This window comes from Anomaloglossus baeobatrachus, chromosome 2 (genome assembly GCF_048569485.1).
Source record: "Anomaloglossus baeobatrachus isolate aAnoBae1 chromosome 2, aAnoBae1.hap1, whole genome shotgun sequence".
NCBI lineage: Eukaryota > Metazoa > Chordata > Amphibia > Anura > Aromobatidae > Anomaloglossus > Anomaloglossus baeobatrachus.
This window is the reverse complement of record NC_134354.1, coordinates 348,453,529-348,475,009: the sequence shown is the minus strand read 5'-3', so window position 1 is coordinate 348,475,009 and position 21,481 is coordinate 348,453,529. Positions and strand designations below refer to the sequence as shown.

The 21,481-nt window shown below is 49.7% G+C and overlaps 1 protein-coding gene across 2 annotated transcripts in view; it reads left to right on the top strand.

Moving 5' to 3' along the window:
• Window positions 1–21,481, top strand: part of L3MBTL3 (L3MBTL histone methyl-lysine binding protein 3) — a 126,114-nt gene that overhangs the window by 66,366 nt on the left and 38,267 nt on the right. The gene's annotated exons all lie outside the window — the stretch shown is intronic.

Below are 21,481 nucleotides of genomic sequence, written 5' to 3'. Positions count from 1 at the left end.
GTTCTGGTTGTTATAGGCAACAAAGGACATTGTTAGTATAGGACAGCTTATGTGTGAGTTAATATGATTTTGGTGGGGACGCCTGTTTCGTTTGTGACTGTATTATGTGCAAAATAATTTTTTGTTAACACATTTTATTTTGTTATTATAGTTAAGAATAGTTACTTACTAACCTGGTCAATGCCGGGTAATACAGCTAGTATTGTATTGTATTATATAATAACAATAAGAATAATAATATGTATGCTAGAAAGCATGCTTAGACTTTAGCTGAGCTTGAGCGTAAACATAATTTTATTTTTTATTTCATAAATCAATAGTACACAAAAAATATGTTACAAAGTTGATTATTACAAATCTGCTTCTTTCTCTGCTAGAATTGATCAGTCGTTATCAAAATTCTCAGTTCTGAGGTCAAATCTGTATTCAGTGAAGACTTTCCCATTACTGAGATAGGAGATAGCAGCTGTTACTGATGAGTTTCTGTATAGACGAGGGGGCGGAGCTCTGCCTGTAGCTCCTCCCTCCTCCTGTCGTCCTAGAACAGTGATGGCGAACCTGTGGCACTCCAGCTGTTGCAAAACTACAATTCCCATCATGTCTTCACAGCCAAAGCTTTTGCTTTGAATGGCCAGGCATGATGGGAATTGTAGTTTTGCAACAGCTGGAGTGCCACAGGTTCGCCATCACTGTCCTAGAATCTCATCAGTAACAGCCGCCATCTCCTATCTCAGTGATGGGAAAGTCTTCACTGAATACAGATTTGACCTCAGAATTGAAAATTTTGATAATGACTGATCAATTATGGCAGAGAAAGAAGCAGATTTGTCTGATAAGATATAATACAAAGCTGCTTATTTTCATGTGTACTATTGATTTATGGAATAAAAAATTATAACAATGGTTACGTTTTAAGTCTGACATTTGTTGGTGGAAGGTTGGTAAACATAACTGTCCTTTGAGACAGGCTAGAAACTTGATTATTGCTGTGAAGTCAGAATGCAGCAGTTTCTGCTATTTAATGCTTACAAATAGTAATGGGCAGACCCAGACTGTAAAAGTACGGAGCCGCTTGGTTTCAAAAGTATCCAAATGTCAGACCTGTGAACTCTAGGGAACTCTGGCTAATGATCCGGATATGACAACTCTGGAAATAAAAAACAATAAAGGAATAATAAAGCAAGCGCACCATACTTACTGAGTCTGTAACTGCTTCCGAGCCGCTCATTTACCTTCTTGCATATTCACTGCTTCCTCCACCCACCGGCAGTCCTGGCGATTGTAATTGGTTGCAGTCAGACGCACCCCAAGCCTGTGTGACAGCGTCTCCCTGCTTGTGATCACAGACCCTGTCTGTGGGTCACTGTAGATTGGAGTAAAAATAAAGAAAAAATATTGTCATAGGGTCCCCCCGTATTATGATATCCAGCACAGATAAAGCATACAGCTACAGGCTGCAGCCCCAGCCTTGCGCTTATCTTAGCTGTGTATCAAAATAAGAGGAACCGCATGCAGCGCTTTTTTTTTTTTAATTATTTAAGGAGAACCAACCAGCACGATTTTCATGTATCAAGGTAAAGCCAGTGGTGGTAGGATGCTGAATGTAGGCATTCCATTTGTTCTGAGATTGGAGGTTTTATTTCAGAAATATGTGCTTTTGATTGATAGCAGCTACAGAATATCTAATATGTGGGTCAGTTTTTGCTATCTATTCCCACCCCTGTCTGCTGTCTGGCCTTAGTAGATGCTAGACTATATGGGCTCTTTCAAGGTATGAGTCATTTTTGTCATGCGACAGTGGCGTGTTAGAAATGCAGCCCACACAATCTAACTTCTAGCAAAGCTAGGAAGTCAGACAGGGGCTTGAATATAACTAGCAAAACCCAACCCACATATTATACATTCTGGGCCTGCTATCAAATAGCAGTACATTTCTGTAACTTTACTTGCACAGATTTCTGAAATAAAACATCAAATCTCAGAACAAAAGATATGCTTACATACATAGAACGTGACCGCCCGCTGTCAGCTTCAGGCAAAGAATGAGCCACAACGATGAGCAGTGACGTCACTCGGGTTATTTGCGGTCACAGCTGGAGGTTCCCACAGCCCTCCACCTGTGACAGCAGGTAACCGGACCTCAGTTGATTTCATTAAACTCAATTAGCTCACCTAAGGTGAGGTCACAGAGTTCACAGATCTGCATCTCCTGGCAGAAAACCTGTTTTTTGTCAGGAAATGTAGATTTGGTGCTAATTTTTTATTTTCCATTTTATGCTCCCCTAAAAGCTCCATAAAAAAAACCTTAAAGTCCCATGAATGAAGTTTATTTTTAGAAATAGATCTTGGAATAATAATAATAATAAGTTCCACAATTGGATGTGTTATGTAAAATATTCCTGTGCTAAGATAAATATGTCCCTGTTATGTACTGTGAAATGGCCGTGTCTGACCGTACAGGGACATGGTCTGATCATACCACGTCTCCTGGGCTGGGAAGGGAGTAAAAATGTATACAGACATTACAGGATGGGATCAAAGTGAATTCTTTCTGTGAAGTAAAACATTTCCCTGCATGTTTTTAAACAATGTTTTACCTTAAAGAATCGGCTGTGATCTCATCCTATCCTGTCTGTATATTCTCTTTTGTGTTGTCCTCTGCCCTGGAGCTGTGATATGATCAGACCATGTCCCTGTACAGTCAGACACGGCCATTACACAGTACATAGCAGGGGCAGATATATAATAATATCTCAGCCCAGGAGATGTGGTATGATCAGACCATATACCTGTATGGTCAGACACGGCCATTACACAGTACATAGCAGGGGCAGATATATAAGATTATCTCAGCACAGGAGATGTGGTGTGATCAGACCATGTACCTGTACAGTCAGGCACGGCCATTACACAGTACATAGCAGGGACACATATATAAGATTATCTCAGCACAGGAACATTTTATATAACTTCCAATTGTGAAACTTAATCTTGTAAATGTTGAATAATAATTTCTCTGACGCCTCATTGGGGGACACAGGACCATGGGTGTTATGCTGCCTATCCATAGGAGGACACTAAGTAGATGCAAAAGCATAGCTCCTCCTCTGCAGTATACACCCCCTGGCCAGGCCAGGCAGCCCCAGTTTTAGTTTAGTGTCTGTAGGAGGCACTTCCTTTCAAGGTTTGTTATTTTTTGAGGGCGACGGTTTCCTTTTGGGACCGATCTCCCACTACCATCAACGGGCGGGAACGTGGAGTGTCGCCTCCACGTACCCCCTCCTGCAACGGACGACGAGAAGTTCAGGGGTTTTTATTCCAACCTCTTTGTGGTCCCCAAAAAGGATGGGGTCAGTTCGACCCATCCTGTACCTCAAACACCTGAACAAACATGTGCACGTACAGAGATTCAGAATGGAGTCCCCAAGGTCCATTATTGCATCCATGGTCGAAGGGGAATTCCTCGCCTCCAGCAATCCACTCGCTCCAAACAGCAGGAGTGATAATACCCGTCCTCTGCTTCCAAGAAGTCTCTCACGGGCCTTCCCTTTTTTCCCAGACCGATTGTTTGGCGAACGTCTGGACAAGCTCATTTCTGACGCCACGGGAGGAAAAAGTACCTCCCTTCCCCAGCTGAAGCCCAGGACGACCTTCACCAGACATCCACAGTCCTCGTTCCGCTACTTTCGGAACTCATTTGGTTGGTCGACATCCCGCTCTGCCCCCGCCACTAGCCGCGGACTACGCAGGGACCGACCTTCTCAGCTCTCCCCAAAACCCACTTCGTCATGGCAGCCTAGACCGAAACAGTCCAGGACTAGGGAGACTCGTCCACGACGTTTTCCCCCCTCATGACTCCTTTGGCGCCCCGGAAGACACACTCAATGTAGGAGGGTCGACTGCGGCTCTTTTCAACACATCTGTGCTGCCGCCTCAGACGACAAATGGGTGCAAGAGGGGGGCATAAGGCTCTGAGTTGAATATGGCACCAATTCCTCAGCCCCTCTTTGCAGGCTCTGAGTTGAATATGGCACCGGCGTGACTGGACACAGCAAGCTGAATCTGCTATTTTCACTGCCTGGAAAGTAGTGTTTAAGGTGAGATCCCCCCTGACTGGTTTCCCAGACAAAGGGAGAAAAGACGCTGCAGGGAAGGCCCCAGGACATCTACAGTATTTATTATGAGAAAGTCCCTTGCTGGGTGCAAGAAGGAGAGAAGGATCCTGAACACACAGGGTTAACTTTTCTCTAGCTTGCTGGCTGAAGGAGGGGGAAGTCACTCCTGTTTGCAGAGAATCTGCACAGATAATTTCCTGGTGGCAGGGGGAGTACACAGAGCTCAGGGACTCATATTTGCTCTGTTTATTTGCTCTAGCAGAAAATCCGGCAGAGATAACCACCAGTGACAAGCTGTGTGCTGACTGGAGGGAGAGGGAGGAAAACTATCAGAAGCTCCCTTCCCGCCGTTTTTTACTACCCACAGCAGGGGGGGGGCACACTGACTTCATCTTCGCGATCTTTAAGCGCTAAGCCCCGCCCCCCGCACCCGCGATAAGCCCTGCCCTCTCAGGAATGCGTGCGAAGATCTCCATAGAGCTTCATCCTTCCTGAGGACAGGGCCATAGGCTGATTCGGGTAAGGTGCTTGATTCACTTGCAGCTCTGCTGAGCATTGCTCCTCCTCCTGGCATACTTCTATTAGGAACATGCAGAATTCTAAGGGCACTAAGAGTGCTAAAGCCCACATAGTCTATTATTCAGCCTGCACTGCCTGCCACGCTGAGTTACCACGTAAACACACCTCTTCTCTCTGTAAGTCCTGTGTCCCTATAGCTCCCCAAGACCCCCCCCTGCCACCACCGCCGCCGCAACCGTCAGCCCAGAGCCTAGGGCTCCCAGCCCACCGGAATGGGCACAGTTTCTGTCCCAATCCATGAAAAAACTGTCACAGAACCTGGTGCTGGCTATGCAATGTCGTCCTCCACACCCTTCTCGGTCCCTGGATGGAACGCAGCCTGAGGATAGCCCTATGGAGGATACTTCTGAGGTAATCCGGGCACATGCTTCACCGGTTGCAGGGATCAGGAAAAGAGGACACGGCCGGTTGTCTCCAGTGGGCTCTCCCTCGGGAGCACACAGGGCAGGCTCTCCCACACGCTCCACGGCTTCTGAAGAGATGGAGGAGGGAGAATGCTGTTTGTACCAGGATGATTCCTTGGTTTCACCCTCCCCAGATGATCAAACGGCAATAGACTCCCTTATAGCAGCAATCAACCAAGATCTGCATGTGGAGGATCCCCCATCCACTACCGCTGACCATGTGGTCTCCTTTAAGAGGGCAAGGAAACCCCAAAAGGTTTTCGCTGATCACCCAGAGTTTCAGGATATCCTCACAAAGCAAAGGGAGAAGCCTGACAAGCACTTCGGTAACCGTAAACTCATGGAGTCCCGGTACCCTTTTGCCCCACCTGCCCCTAAGGGCTGGGCCGATCCGTCCTCGGTCGACCCCCCCCAGTCTCCCGCCCTGCCACAAAAACGCTCCTGTCGTTACCCGATGGTGGAGCACCTCGCCCGCTCTGCCTTTGAGGCTGCGGGTTCCTTCCTCTCGCCCTCCTTTGCCTCTGTGTGGGTCGCAAAGGTGATCTCAGTCTGGGCAGAATCCCTTAACACTTCGCTTGAGGAATCCCAGTTCCCTCATTCCGTCACAGAGGTAACAGCTCAAATTGCCGCTGCGGCGGAGTACCTCATGAGTACATCCATTGATGCTGCTACCTGCGGCGTACCTGCACATACCCATCGCTCCAGATCACCAAAAGTTCCTCCGCTTCGCAATTCAGGACTCCCACTTTCAATTCGTAGCTCTACCCTTTGGCCTTGCCACCGCACCAAGGGTCTTCACCAAAGTCATGGCGACCGCCATGAGCGTCCTTCACGCCAGGGGAGTAGTCGTTCTCCCTTACTTGGACGACTTCCTCATCAAGGCCCCTCCTTACGCGACTGCTCAACCAGCGTACAGATCACCTTGGACACCCTATCCCGCTTAGGGTGGCTACTGATTCTAGACAAATCATCCCCGGTCCCAGCCCAATCCATCACCTTCCTGGGCATGTCCCTGGATACCCGTCGGGGCTTGATCTATCTCCCTCAGGACAAGGTGATCGCTCTTCGACAAGCGGTACGCTGCCTTCTACGTCCTCCGTCTCGCTCTATTCGATTCAGCATGAAGGTGCTCGGCAGGATGGTGGCGGCTATGGAGGCAGTACATTTTTGCTCAACTGTACCTCCGCCCACTGCAGCTAGTCCTTCTAGCTGCCTGGGACAAGAGCCCCTTCTCCCTGGACAAACATCTTCACCTGACGCCTTCAGTCAGGTATGCACTCCGCTGGTGGCTTCGGTCCTCATCCCTATCGAAGGGGAGATCTTTTCTCCCAGTGAACTGGCTGGTCCTGACCACGGACACCAGCCTCCTAGGCTGGGGAGCAGTGTACCGGCACCACACTGCTCAAGGACGTTGGACGCCCCAGGAGTCTTCCCTACCCATAAACATCCTGGAAATGCGTGCGATCTTCCTCGCGCTTAGGGCGTTCTGCCCTCTGCTAGCGGGTCGTCAGATTCGAGTCAAATCGGACAATCTCGAGGCCCACAAGATCCTCAGCTGGGCCGAGTCAACGGGGTCAGTGATATCAGCGGTACACATACCGGGGGTAGAGAACTGGGCAGCAGGCTTTCTAAGTCACCAAGGCCTGGCCGCCGTAGAATGGTCTCTCCACCCAGAAGTGTTTCTACACATCTGCACTCGCTGGGGCACACCAGACGTGGATCTAATGGCCTCAAGGTTGAACGCAAAGGTACCCGCGTTCATAGCCAGGTGACGCGACCCGCAGTCCATCGGCGCGGATGCTCTAGTCTGCTCCTGGCACCACTCCTGCCTGCCTTACATATTTCCACCTCTACCCCTGCTGCCGCGGGTAATCAGGAATATCAAGGCAGAGGGAGTCCCGGTGATACTGATAGCACCGGATTGGCCCAGGCGCGCCTGGTACGCCGAATTAGTACAAATGCTCACAAACGTACCGCGGCGCCTTCTAGACATCCCAGACTTGCTGACCCATTTCCCATCAGAACATCTAGAGCCCTGAAGCTGACGGCATGGCCATTGAGACCTGGGTATGAACAAGAGCGGGATTCTCCCCCGCGGTTATTTCCACCATGATCAGCGCCCGAAAGCCTGCTTCATCCCGCATTTACCACCGTACGTGGAAAATCTTCCTTTCATGGTGCAGAGAAACTAACGTCCAGCCTATTCCTCTGGCCATCCCTAGAATTCTCGACTTTCTACAGTCTGGCTTGCAAGCGGGGTTGGCTCTCAGTTCCCTTAAAGGGCAGGTCTCAGCGCTCTCAATCTTCTACCAATGCCACCTGGCTCAAAAACCGCAAGTCAAGACCTTCCTCCAGGGCGTTTCCCATCTAGTTCCCCCGTACAATCGGCCGCTGGACCCATGGGACCTCAATCTCGTTCTGGACGGTCTCCAGAGGTCTCCCTTTGAACCTCTCAAGGAATCCTCCCTTGCTCTTCTGTCCTGGAAGGTAACATTCCTGGTGACAATTACGTCCATCAGATGGGTTTCGGAGCTGGCAGCACTCTTGCCGCGAGCCTTTTCTGATCTTTCACCAGGACAAGGTGGTTCTACGCCCCCTTCTGGATTTTCTTCCAAAGGTTCCTACCCCGTTTCATTTGAACGAGGACATTGTTCTGCCTTCCTTTCATCCACACCCAGTTCATAGGGTGGAAAGGTCTCTGCATTCGTTAGACCTCGTCAGAGCTCTCAGATATTACATATCCAGGACAGCCCCCCTTAGGAAGACGGACTCTTTGTTCGTCATTCCTGAGGGGCCTAAGAAGGGACAGGCAGCTTCAAAGGCAACTCTGGCTCGCTGGATTCGCTCTGCGATCCAGGAACTCTACCGCTTGCAACTCAAGCCCATTCCTAGTGGGCTGCGGGCTCATTCCACGCGAGCAGTTGGCGCTTCGTGGGCCATTCGGCATCAGGCTTCAGTGGAACAGGTGTGTAAGGCTGCGACCTGGTCTAGCCTACATACTTTTTCAAAGCATTACAGAGTCCATACCCAGTTTTCAGCTGAGGCAAATCTGGGTAGGAAAATTCTGCAAACAGCAGTAGAGCACCTCTCTCAGTAGGTGCTCCAGGCTGTCTGGGACTGGTTCCTAGTCCTTGGGTTGCGTTATCTTGTTTTTTTACTTTTCCCACCCATGGACTGCTTTAGGACGTCCCATGGTCCTGTGTCCCCCAATGAGGTGTTAGAGAAAAACGGATTTTTGTGTACTCACCGTAAAATCGTTTTCTCTTAGCCATCATTGGGGGACACAGCACCCACCCTGTTGCCCTGTTGGGCCTTGGTTCTCTCAGTACCTTATTTGGTTATGACTCTTCTTTTCTCTTGTTTCTCTGTTGAGAAGTTTTTACTATTTTTTTTCTCCTACTGCTTGTGTACTAAAACTGAGGCTGCCTGGCCTGGCCAGGGGGTGTATACTGCAGAGGAGGAGCTATGCTTTTGCATCTACTTAGTGTCCTCCTATGGATAGGCAGCATAATACCCATGGTCCTGTGTCCCCCAATGATGGCTAAGAGAAAACGATTTTACTGTGAGTACACAAAAATCCGTTTATCTCAGCACAGGAACAATTTTTTTTTATTCCAAAATCTATTGATTAAGATTAACATTGTTCTTGGGACAACCCTTAAGCATTTCATCATTTTAACAACCTTTAACACTAGAAGTCCCAGACATGGGTCATTTAAAATTTCTACCATTGGAACCCTATGGACCTCGAAATTCTTGGGACTTCTAGTGTTAAAGGGAACCTGCTGTCTTGTCCAAAAGTCCTTCAGGGACCAACTAATTGATGTCATCTACTAGTTTACAGGGTCATAGTGCTCTATGCTTCTGACTGTCCTGTATCCAAATCTGACTAACTCCACTTTTTAAATTGGTCCAGTTTATTCTCCTCTCAGCACATATCCATATAGCATATAAGTGGTGAACCTCTGATCTACATTTTGGTCATACGTAATATATACAAAAACAAAGTATAATGCCATGTATCAAGATGTGTTGATGAATATTCCCATATGCATGCATCACTCCATGCTCAGCCACCTGTCATTGGTGATTGAATCCTTTTTAACCTCTGCCCCCTTGATGACATCTTGCGACAAAGGCAATAGTGGAAACGCGTGTCTGGGTGGATGCCACTTTCTTGGGGAGCTAATGCACATAGTGTATGTATCTTGCATCCCTTTACCAATTTAAATGACTTTTCACATGTATTCTACAGTCATAGCTGAAAGTATTGGCACCCTCGAAATTTTTCCAAACAATGATTAATTTCTCACAGGAAATGATTTCAATTACACGTTTTGTTATGCACATATTTATTTCCTTTGTGTGTATTGGAACAACACATAAAAAGCAAAGAAAAAAAGGCAAATTGAACATAATTTCACTCAAAACCCCAAAAATGGGCCAGACAAAATTGTTTGCACCCTCAACTTAATATTTGGTTGCACACTCTTTGGAATAAATAACTGCAGTCAATCGCCTATAACCATCAACAACCTTCTTAAACCTCTCACTTAGAATTTTGGACTTTTCTTTTGCAAACTGCTCCAGGTCTCTCATATTTGAAGGGCGCCGTCTCCCAACAGCAATTTTAAGATCTCTACTCAGGTGATCAACAGGATTTAGATCCAGAATCATTGCTGCCTCCTCAGAAGTCTCCAGCGCTTTGTTTCCATCAATTTGTGGGGGCTTCTTGAAATATGTTTGGGATCATTGTCCTGTTGGAAGACCCATAACCTAGGATGCAAACCCAGCTTTCTGACACTGGGCACTGCATTGCGATCTTTGGTAATCTTCAGCTTTCATGATGCATTGCACACAGTGAATGCATCTAAAGACAGAAGCAGCAAAACAACCCCACAACATATTTGAACCTCCACCATATTTGACTATAGTCACGGTGTTCTTTTCCTTGAAGGCCTCTTTCCGTTTTTGGTAAACAGTAGAATTATGAGCTTCTCCAAAAAGCTCTAATTCACTTTCCTAGAAGGATGGCTTACGTATATTTTGGTAAATTGCAGTCTAGATTTTTTTTTTGTCTCTGTGTAAGCAGTTTGGCCCTCCTGGGTCTCCTGCCATTTCAATATCGATGGATAGTTCGCACTGACACTGATGCACTTTGAGCCTGCAGGACAGCTTCAATTTCTTTGGAACTTGTTTGGGAATGCTTATCCACCATCCATACTATTGTTCATTGCAACCTTTCTTCAATTTTTCTCTGCCGTACACGTCCAGGGAGATTTTCTACAGTGCCATGGGTTGTAAACTTCATGATTATGTTGCACACTGTGGACACAGGAACAGCAAGATCTCTGGAGATGGACTTGTAACTTTGAGATTGTTGATGTTTTTCAGCAATTTTGGTTCTCAAACCCTCGACACTTCTCTCCTCTTTCTGTTCCCCATGCTTAGTGTGGCACATATAATGCCCTTTTTATCTGGTTTCAGATGTGATTTTCTTATTGCCCACATGTGTTACTTGCCACAGGTCAGTTTGAACGAGCATCACATGCTTGAAACAAAGTTGTTTACTTACAATTTCATCTGGCCCATTTTTGGAGTTTTGCGTGAAATTATGGCCAATTTTCCTTTTTTTTTTTGCTTGTTTTGTATTGTTCCAATACACACATAGGAAATAAACACGTGTATAACAAAACATGTAATTTCAATAATTTTCTGAGAGAAATACCGTATTTTTCGTTTTATAAGACGCACCAGATTATAAGACGCACCCCAAAATTTAGGGATAAAAAAATAAAAATGGGGTCCATCTTATAATCCGGTGTTGTCTTACCGGAGGGGGGTAGCAGTGGTGGTGAAGCGGGGTCACAGGAGGCAGAGGTTGTGCTGGCGGCCGGCGAGTCAGTAGCGTCAGCCGCTACGGTAGTCAGTGGTGGCAGGCGCGGCGGCGTCCGTGGTGGCAGCAGTGGCGGCGGGTAAGTGGTGGTGCAGTGAGTGTCTCAGTGTGTCCACGGTCCCAGTTCAAATGATGGCGCCTGGAGCGGCGCATGCGCATATGTAGCTCTCATCCAAGGGCACCATCTGCGCATGCGCTGACTCCCAGAGCGGTGCGTGCGCAGATGGAGCTCTCATCCAAGAGCTCCATCTGCGCACACGCTGACTCCCGGCACCATCATTTCAAACTGGGACCGCGGACACACTGGGAGACCTGCCGCACAGCCCATGCCCGAAGCACGCATGCACAGAGTGACAGTGAGCAGGCCGCCCGCACGCACAGAGAGGCAGCTGGCACCGACAAGCACCCGGCTGCCCGCACGTAGCCACAGGTACCCGGCTGCCGCCCTTACACAGCCATAGGCACTCGGCCGCCCGAACGCACCCAGTCGCCGCACAGACAGCCCCCCGATAAGCTATATTCGGATTTTAAGACGCAACCCTCATTTTCCTCCCAAATTTTTGGGAGGAAAAGTGCATCTTATAATCCGAAAAATACGGTACTTCATTTTCTGGAACAATTTACAAGGGTGCCAACACTTTTGGGCATGACTGCATATCCTTATTCTGCTATGAAATATAGTGTCTTACACACCTATGCATTTTGCCATTCTGTATCTCCAGTATTCTCATGCTATGATTGTAATATTGTTAGCTGTACACTTTCCTCAATTGCTTTTTTTCCTTTATGTTCAATAAAGTTTAGATTTCTTTTTCGCTCCTAATTGGGAGACCCAGACAATTGGGTGTATAGCTACTGCCTCCGGAGGCCGCACAAAGTACTACACTTAAAAGTGTAAGGCCCCTCCCCTTCTGGCTATACACCCCCCCGTGGGAGCACGGGTCCCCCAGTTTTTTGCTTTGTGCGAAGGAGGTCAGACACGCACGCATAGCTCCACTGTTTAGTCAGCAGCAGCTGCTGACTATGTCGGATGGAAGAAAAGAGGACCCATACTAGGGTCCCCAGCATGCTCCCTTCTCACCCCACTTTCTGTCGGTGGTGCTTGTTAAGGTTGAGGTACCCATTGCGGGTACGGAGGCTGGAGCCCACATGCTGATTCCTTCCCCATCCCCATTAGGGCTCTGGGCGAAGTGGGATTTTACCGGTCTCCAGGCACTGAGACCGTGCTCCATCCGCAGCCCCTGGAGAAGCCGCTGGATATGGAGCTGAGTATCGTCAGGGACATGGCCCTGCTCCGTCAAGGTACTCTGTGTCCCCGTGCATACGCGCGCACACCGCAGCATTGCTGGGTGTGTTAGTGCGCCGGGGACAACAGCGCTGCTGCGCTTGTGCCATTTCCTCACTTCAGCTTAGCTGAGTGGGTAGACTCAGGGAGAACGGTCGCGCCGGCCGCTGGGACTGCGACGCGGCTGGGACTTGTGGTGCGCCGGGGACTTCCGCGCTGGCCGTGCATATATCACGGCCGCGCTTATTACTACAGTCCCCGGCTTTTGTGGCCTAGTTCGTTCGTTCCCGCCTCCGCACCTGCCAGTCAGGAGGAGGGCGGGACGCTGTACAGAGCATCAGCGCTGAGGGCTGGAGTCGTTTTTACATACTCCAGCCCTCACACCAGGCACAGTAGGACGCAGTTTCCCGCTCTTTGTTTGTGGCACGCCCACGGTCCGCCCCTCTTCACAGAACGCCGGCAGCCATTCCTGCCTGCATGCTGAGCTGCAGAGGGGAGACGGGGAGACCCAGACACGGGATTCTACGGCCTCATACCCGCTGTTCAGCGGGCGGTAAGCAGCCTCAAGGGCTCACCCCCACTTGTGCCGTTTGTATACTGAGTATTTTGTGTTTGCAAATACTTTGTACTGTACGGTCGCTGGTGATTCTCGGCTATACCCCCTCCTAGATTACAAGGAGGCAACAGCATGTCGTCCGCAAAACGCAAGGATGCCAAGGCACAGACATTATATGCTGCCTGTACCGCATGTGGGGCTGCTCTACCGGCAGGTTCCACTGACCCCCATTGTGTGCAGTGCTCGGCTCCTGTGCAACTTGCACAGCCGGGGCCTCTGCTGGACGTGACCCAGGGTGTACCACCTGTGAATGCTGTCCAGGTGACAGGAACGGAGTTTGCAGCTTTTGCTGACAGATTGTCTATGACCATGTCAAAGATTCTTGAAACATTGCAGTCTAGACCAGTAACTCAGACCATGGACACTGTGGCATCATTGCTCCCTGGTCCCCCTCAGCTGGAACACTTCCAAGCTCCGGGGGTGTCACATGCACCCCAGGGTGACGATTCTGACTCGGACGACAGTCCCAGACAACCTAAGCGGGCTCGTTATGAGGGGCCCTCAACTTCGTCTCACTGGTCAGGATCCCAGCGGGACGAATCTATGGGTGATGAGGCGGATGTAACTGATCAAGATTCTGATCCTGGGTCCGCTCTCAATCTGGATACACCGGATGGTGACGCCATAGTGAATGATCTTATAGCGTCCATCAATAGGATGTTAGATATTTCTCCGCCAGCTCCTACTGAGGAGGAGGCAGCTTCACAGCAGGAGAAATTCCATTTCAGATATCCCAAGCGTAAATTAAGCACTTTTCTGGACCACTCTGACTTTAGAGATGCAATCCAGAAACACCACGCTTATCCTGAGAAGCGGTTTTCTAAACGGCTTAAAGATACACGCTATCCTTTTCCCCCTGACGTGGTCAAGGGTTGGACCCAGTGTCCCAAGGTGGACCCTCCAATCTCCAGGCTTGCAGCTAGATCCTTAGTTGCAGTAGAAGATGGAGCGGCACTTAAAGATGCCACTGACAGGCAGATGGAGCTCTGGCTAAAATCCATCTATGAAGCTATTGGAGCGTCGTTGGCGCCAGCTTTCGCAGCCGTATGGGCACTCCAAGCTATTTCAGCTGGGCTTATACAAGTCGACTCGGTCACACGTACATCTGCCCCGCAGGTGGCACCATTGACCTCTCAAATGTCTGCATTCGCGTCTTACGCGATTAATGCTGTCCTGGACTCTACGAGCCGTACGGCGGTGGCGTCAGCCAACTCCGTGGTTTTGCGCAGAGCCCTGTGGTTGAGAGAATGGAAAGCAGATTCTGCTTCCAAGAAGTGCTTAACCAGTTTGCCTTTTTCTCGTGACTGATTGTTTGGGGAGCGTTTGGATGAAATCATTAAACACTCCAAGGGTAAGGACTCATCCTTACCTCAACACAGACAAAACAAGCCCCAACAAAGGAGGGGTCAGTCTGGTTTTCGGTCCTTTCGAGGCTCAGGCAGGTCCCAATTCTCCTCGTCCAAAAGGACTCAAAAGGATCAGAGAGGCTCAGATTCTTGGCGGACTCAGTCACGCCCAAAAAAGACAGCAGGAAGAACCGTTACCAAGACGGCTTCCTCATGACTTTCAGCCTCCTCTCTCCGCATCCTCGGTCGGTGGCAGGCTCTCCCGCTTTGGCGGCATTTGCCTGTCACAGGTCAAAGACCGTTGGGTGAGGGACATTCTGTCTCACGGGTACAGGATAGAGTTCAGCTCTCGTCCTCCAACTCGTTTCTTCAGAACTTCCCCACCGCCCGACCGAGCCGATGCTCTGCTGCAGGCGGTGGCCGCTCTAAAGGCGGAAGGAGTGGTGACTTCCGTTCCTCTTCAGGAACAAGGTCACGGTTTTTACTCCAATCTGTTTGTGGTGCCAAAGAAGGACGGGTCCTTTCGGCCCGTCCTGGATCTAAAGTTGCTCAACAAACACGTAAAAACCAGGAGGTTCCGGATGGAATCTCTACGCTCCGTCATAGCCTCAATGTCTCAAGGAGATTTCTTAGCATCAATAGACATCAAAGATGCTTATCTTCACGTGCCGATTGCGCCAGAGCATCAGCGTTTTCTACGCTTCGTTATAGAAAGCGAACACCTGCAGTTCGTAGCGTTACCTTTCGGGCTGGCAACAGCCCCTCGGGTCTTCACCAAGGTCATGGCAGCAGTAGTAGCTGTCCTGCACTCGCAGGGTCACTCCGTGATCCCGTATTTGGACGATCTACTTATAAAGGCACCCTCTCAAGAGGCATGCCAACACAGTCTGAACGTGGCACTGAAGACTCTCCAGAGTTTCGGGTGGATTATCAACTTTTCAAAGTCAAATCTAACCCCGACCCAATCACTAACATATCTTGGCATGGAGTTTCAGACTCTCTCAGCGATAGTGAAGCTTCCACTGGACAAGCAGTGCTCTCTGCAGACAGGGGTGCAATCTCTCCTGCAGAACCAGTCCCACTCCTTGAGACGCCTCATGCATTTCCTAGGGAAGATGGTGGCAGCAATGGAAGCAGTCCCTTTCGCGCAGTTTCATCTGCGCCCTCTACAATGGGACATTCTCCGCCAATGGGACGGGAAGTCGACGTCCCTCGACAGGGATGTCTCCCTCTCTCAGGCAACCAAGGACTCTCTCCGATGGTGGCTTCTTCCCACCTCATTGTCAAAAGGAAAGTCGTTCCTACCCCCATCCTGGGCGGTGGTCACGACAGATGCGAGCCTATCAGGGTGGGGAGCAGTGTTTCCTCACCACAGGGCTCAGGGTACGTGGACTCAGAGAGAGTCCACCCTTCAGATCAATGTTCTGGAAATCAGAGCAGTCTATCTTGCTCTGCGAGCCTTCCAACAGTGGCTGGAGGGCAAGCAGATCCGGATTCAGTCGGACAATTCCACAGCGGTGGCGTACATCAACCACCAAGGGGGAACACGCAGTCGACAAGCCTTTCAAGAAGTCCGGCGGATTCGGACGTGGGTGGAAAACACAGCATCCACCATATCCGCAGTTCACATCCCAGGCGTGGAAAACTGGGAAGCAGACTTTCTCAGTCGCCAGGGCATGGACGCAGGGGAATGGTCCCTTCACCCGGACGTGTTTCAGGAGATCTGTCGCCGCTGGGGGATGCCGGACGTCGACCTGATGGCGTCACGGCACAACAACAAGGTCCCGGTTTTCATGGCACGGTCTCACGATCACCGAGCTCTGGCGGCAGACGCCTTAGTTCAGGATTGGTCGCAGTTCCGACTACCTTATGTGTTCCCACCTCTGGCATTGTTGCCCAGAGTGCTCCGCAAAATCAGGTCCGACTGCCGTTGCGCCATTCTCGTCGCTCCAGACTGGCCAAGGAGGTCGTGGTACCCGGATCTGTGGCATCTCACGGTAGGACAACCGTGGGCGCTACCAGGCCGTCCAGACTTGCTGTCTCAAGGGCCGTTTTTCCATCTGAATTCTGCGGCCCTGAACCTGACTGTGTGGCCATTGAGTCCTGGATCCTAGGGACCTCAGGTTTATCTCATGATGTTGTTGCCACCATGAGACAGGCTAGGAAACCATCCTCCGCCAAGATCTACCACAGAACGTGGAAGATATTCTTATCTTGGTGCTCTGCTCAGGGAGTTTCTCCCTGGCCATTTGCATTGCCTATTTTTCTTTCCTTCCTGCAGTCTGGGTTGGAAAAAGGTTTGTCGCTTAGCTCCCTTAAAGGACAAGTCTCTGCGCTATCCGTATTCTTTCAGAAGCGCCTGGCGCGACTTCCTAAGGTACGCACGTTCCTGCAAGGGGTTTGTCATATCGTTCCCCCTTACAAGCGGCCATTGGAACCCTGGGATCTAAACAAGGTTCTAATTGCTCTCCAGAAGCCACCTTTCGAGCCTATGAAGGAGATTTCCTTTTCTCGGCTTTCACAGAAAGTGGCTTTTCTGGTGGCGGTCACGTCTCTTCGGAGAGTGTCAGAGCTGGCGGCGTTATCTTGCAAATCTCCCTTCCTGGTGTTTCACCAAGACAAGGTAGTACTGTGTCCAATTCCAGAGTTTCTTCCCAAGGTGGTATCTTCCTTTCATCTCAATCAGGATATCACTTTACCATCTTTGTGTCCGCATCCAGTTCACCAATTTGAAAAGGGTTTGCATCTGTTGGACCTGGTGAGAGCACTCAGGATCTACATTTCCCGCACGGCGCCTCTGCGCCGTTCGGATGCACTCTTTATCCTGGTCGCTGGTCAGCATAAAGGGTCGCAAGCTTCCAAATCCACCCTTGCGCGGTGGATCAAGGAACCAATTCTTCACGCCTACCGTTCTGCTGGGCTTCCGACTCCTTCTGGACTGAAGGCCCATTCTACCAGAGCCGTGGGTGCGTCCTGGGCATTACGGCATCAGGCTACGGCTCAGCAGGTGTGCCAGGCGGCTACCTGGTCGAGTCTGCACACTTTCACCAAGCATTATCAGGTGCATACCTACGCTTCGGCGGATGCCAGCCTAGGTAGACAAGTCCTGCAGGCGGCGGTGGCCCACCTGTAAGAAAGGGCTGCCTGACAGCCCGATCGCGAGGTATTCTTTTACCCACCCAGGGACTGCTTTTGGACGTCCCAATTGTCTGGGTCTCCCAATTAGGAGCGAAAAAGAAGAAGGGAATTTTGTTTACTTACCGTAAATTCCTTTTCTTCTAGCTCCAATTGGGAGACCCAGCACCCGCTCTGTTTTTTCTGAGGGTATTTGTTTTTCGGGTGCACATGTTGTTCATGTTGATAAGTTACGTTCTCCGATATTGTTTATCGGATTGAATTTGTTTTTGAAACAGTTATTGGCTTTCCTCCTTCTTGCTTTTGCACTAAAACTGAGGGACCCGTGCTCCCACGGGGGGGTGTATAGCCAGAAGGGGAGGGGCCTTACACTTTTAAGTGTAGTACTTTGTGCGGCCTCCGGAGGCAGTAGCTATACACCCAATTGTCTGGGTCTCCCAATTGGAGCTAGAAGAAAAGGAATTTACGGTAAGTAAACAAAATTCCCTTCTTTTGAGACTAGTTAATGACATTAATGACCCATTTTCATTTTCTGTATTTCTTTTTATACTGTTTTTTTTTTTTTTTCTTTTTACACCAATACAAATTATTCTTGCAAGAATCCCACAACTTGATTTATGCTGCTTTTACCCAAGGTTGTAAAAAAGCTGAGTGCGACTCCAACGAGAAAAAATATCCATTGTCTGGAGAAAAGATTTCTTGGCTTGGTCTTGCGTAGTACCGTGTTTCCCCGAAAGTAAGACCCTGTCTTACATTAATTTTACCCCAAAAAGTCCCACCCTGTCTTACTTTCGGGGGAGGTCGTACATTAGCCGAAAAAAAATGACTATTTCTTTTTAACCAATAAATTAACATTTATTAACATGCTGAAGAGTCGGTCATCACCAAACAGTAGAATAAAACAAATGTAGCGTATCAAGAATATCTTGTTACTACCGTATTACCGTATGACGGTATTTCCATGTATAACATGTAAAACAACGAACTAACAACAACAACAAACAGTCTGAATGAGTTATACTGGAAGATCATGTCTAGGGGTAAAAATATACGGTACCGTATCAGCATTGTTTATCATTCAGTATATCTTTTACAGTACAGTACTTAACGTTACACCGTTCAACTGGAAAGCAGACAACAAATCAAAGTACGGTAACAGTAACACACTACGGTACGGTACTGTACGGTAATTGCCGTATACCCTCTGCCTGCATACCATAACAGTGCTGTATCCCACTGCACACAGCCCCACACCCCATAACAGTGCCGTATCCCACTGCACACAGCCCCACACCCCATAACAGTGCCGTATCCCACTGCACACAGCCCCATACCCTATATTATTATTATTATTATTTATTTATAGAGCACCATTAATTCCATGGTGCTGTACATGAGAAGGGGGTTACATACAAAATACGTATACAAGTTACAGTAGACAGACTAGTACAGAGGGAAGAGGGCCCTACCCTTGCGGGCTTACATTCTATAGGATTATGGGGAGGAGACAATAGGTGGGGTGTAGGTCAGGCGGCAGCTCCGCACGGTGGTCGGGCGGCAGCTCCGCACGGTGGTCGGGCGGCAGCTCCGCACGGTGGTCGGGCGGCAGCTCCGCACGGTGGTCGGGCGGCAGCTCCGCACGGTGGTCGGGCGGCAGCTCCGCACGGTGGTCGGGCGGCAGCGAGTTCATTGTAGATTGTAGGCATTTCGGAACAGGTGCGTTTTCAGGTTCCGTTTGAAGTTTGCAAGGGTAGGGGATAGTCTGACGTGTTGAGGCAGCGAGTTCCAGGAGACTGGGGATGCTCGGGAGAAGTCTTGGAGTCGGTTGTGTGAGGAGCGAATGAGAGAGGAGGAGAGGAGGAGATCTTGGGAGGACCGGAGGTGACGTGTTGGAGTGTAGTGGGAGAGTAGTTCGGAGATGTACGGAGGGGAAAGATTATGCACAGCTTTGTAGGTCAGTGTTAGAAGTTTGAATTGGATACGGTGGAAGATTGGAAGCCAGTGGAGGGACATGCAGAGGGGAGAAGCGGGGTGGTATTGAGGAGAGAGGTGGATAAGTCGGGCAGCAGAGTTAAGGATGGACTGGAGAGGGGCAAGCGTGTTGGCAGGGAGGCCACAGAGGAGGATGTTACAGTAGTCGAGGCGGGAGATTATGAGGGCATGCACTAGCATTTTAGTTGATTGCAAATTGAGGAAAGGGCGGATTCTGGAAATATTTTTGAGTTGAAGACGGCAGGAGGTGGTGAGGGATTGGATGTGTGGTATGAAGGATAAGGCAGAGTCAAAGGTCACTCCGAGGCAGCGAACTTTGGGTACTGGCGAGAGCGTGGTGTTATTTATTGTAATAGATAGATCAGGTGGAGAGTGTAGGTGAGACGGAGGAAAGATGATTAGTTCAGTTTTGGCCACATTGAGCTTTAGGAAGCGAGAGGAGAAGAAGGAGGATATAGCAGATAGACATTTCGGGATTTTGGACAGCAGAGATGTGGCATCTGGGCCAGAGAGGTAGATCTGGGTGTCGTCGGCATATAGGTGGTATTGGAAGCCATGGGACTTTATGAGTTGTCCCAGGCCAAATGTGTAGATAGAGAAAAGTAGGGGTCCTAGGACAGAGCCTTGAGGGACGCCAACAGAGAGATGGTGGGATGAAGAGGTTGTGTGGGAGTGGGAGACACTAAAAGTGCGATTTGAGAGGTATGAAGAGATCCAAGAGAGGGCGAGGTCTCTGACACCAAGGGAAGAGAGGGTCTGTAATAGGAGGGAGTGGTCAACGGTATCGAAGGCTGAGGACAGGTCTAGGAGTAGGAGTATAGAGAAGTGCTTGTTCGCTTTGGCAGTAAGCAAGTCATTTGTGATTTTAGTCAGGGCAGTTTCGGTGGAGTGATGTGGACGGAAGCCGGACTGTAGGTTGTCAAAGAGAGCGTTAGAGGAGAGGTGGGAGGAAAGTTCAGCATGGACATGCTGTTCCAGGAGTTTTGAGGCAAGTGGGAGTAGTGATATGGGGCGGTAGCTGGTAGTAGAGGTTGGATCGAGGGAAGGTTTCTTTAGGATAGGTGTGACTGTTGCATGTTTAAAGGCAGAGGGGAAGGTTCCAGTCGTTAAAGATAGGTTGAAGAGATGGGTTAAGGCTGGAATAAGGATGGTGGTGAGGTTGGGAAGGAGGTGGGATGGCATGGGGTCAAGTGCGCAGGTGGTGAGGTGCGCTTTTGAGAGCAGACGTGCAAGCTCTCCTTCGGTGATGGTGGGGAGGAAGTTTATGGGGGAGGAGCAGTGGTCAGCTACATGAAGGGGTTGTGGTGGCTGAGCAGAGAAGACTTGCCTTATTAGGTCGATTTTTTCTTGGAAATAGGTGGCAAAGTCTTCTGCAGAAATGAGGGAGGTTGGAGGGGGCAGTGGTGGGCGAAGGAGGGAGTTGAAAGTGTTGAATAACTGTTTGGGGTTGTGTGTTAGAGAGGATATGAGGTTTCTGAAGTAATCGTGTTTAGCGGAGGTGAGGACTGAACGAAATGTGTGAATTGCATTTTTGAATGTGGTGAAGTCTTCCTGGGAGTGCGTTTTCTTCCACCGCCGCTCTGCAGCCCTAGACCTTTGCCTAAGTTTTTTAGTGAGGCTGTTGTGCCAGGGTATACAGTACATGTTTCCCTACTTGGTTTTTAAATGCTGGACGTTTTCCTCTGCGGTGCGGCTGTGGGTGCGGAAGGCCTGTGCTGCAGGGAACGCTGTGCCAATCAGCAGGGAAACAGCGGTGACGTGGGGCTGGGGCGGCCAATTACAGCCCGAGCTGCTAGGCCAATCAGCGCTCGAGCCGGGGGCCGGCGGTGACGTGGGGAGCAGGGGCGGCCAATGAGCTGTTGAGCTGGGCGGATTGCGGGGTTAACACGGCGAGTTAACCCCATGAGCGCTGGACCCGCCCAGCTGCACCTGAGGACACCTCTGGAGCCTGGGGACCCAATGGGGGACAGCCGCGGCCCAAAGGTAAGGGCCTTACATTTCACAGCGGCCCCCCAACCCTGCCTTACATTCGGGGGAGGCCTTACCATTGAAGGACCCCCCCGTAACCCCCACCCTGTCTTACTTTCGGGGGGGGTCCTACTTTCGGGGAAAC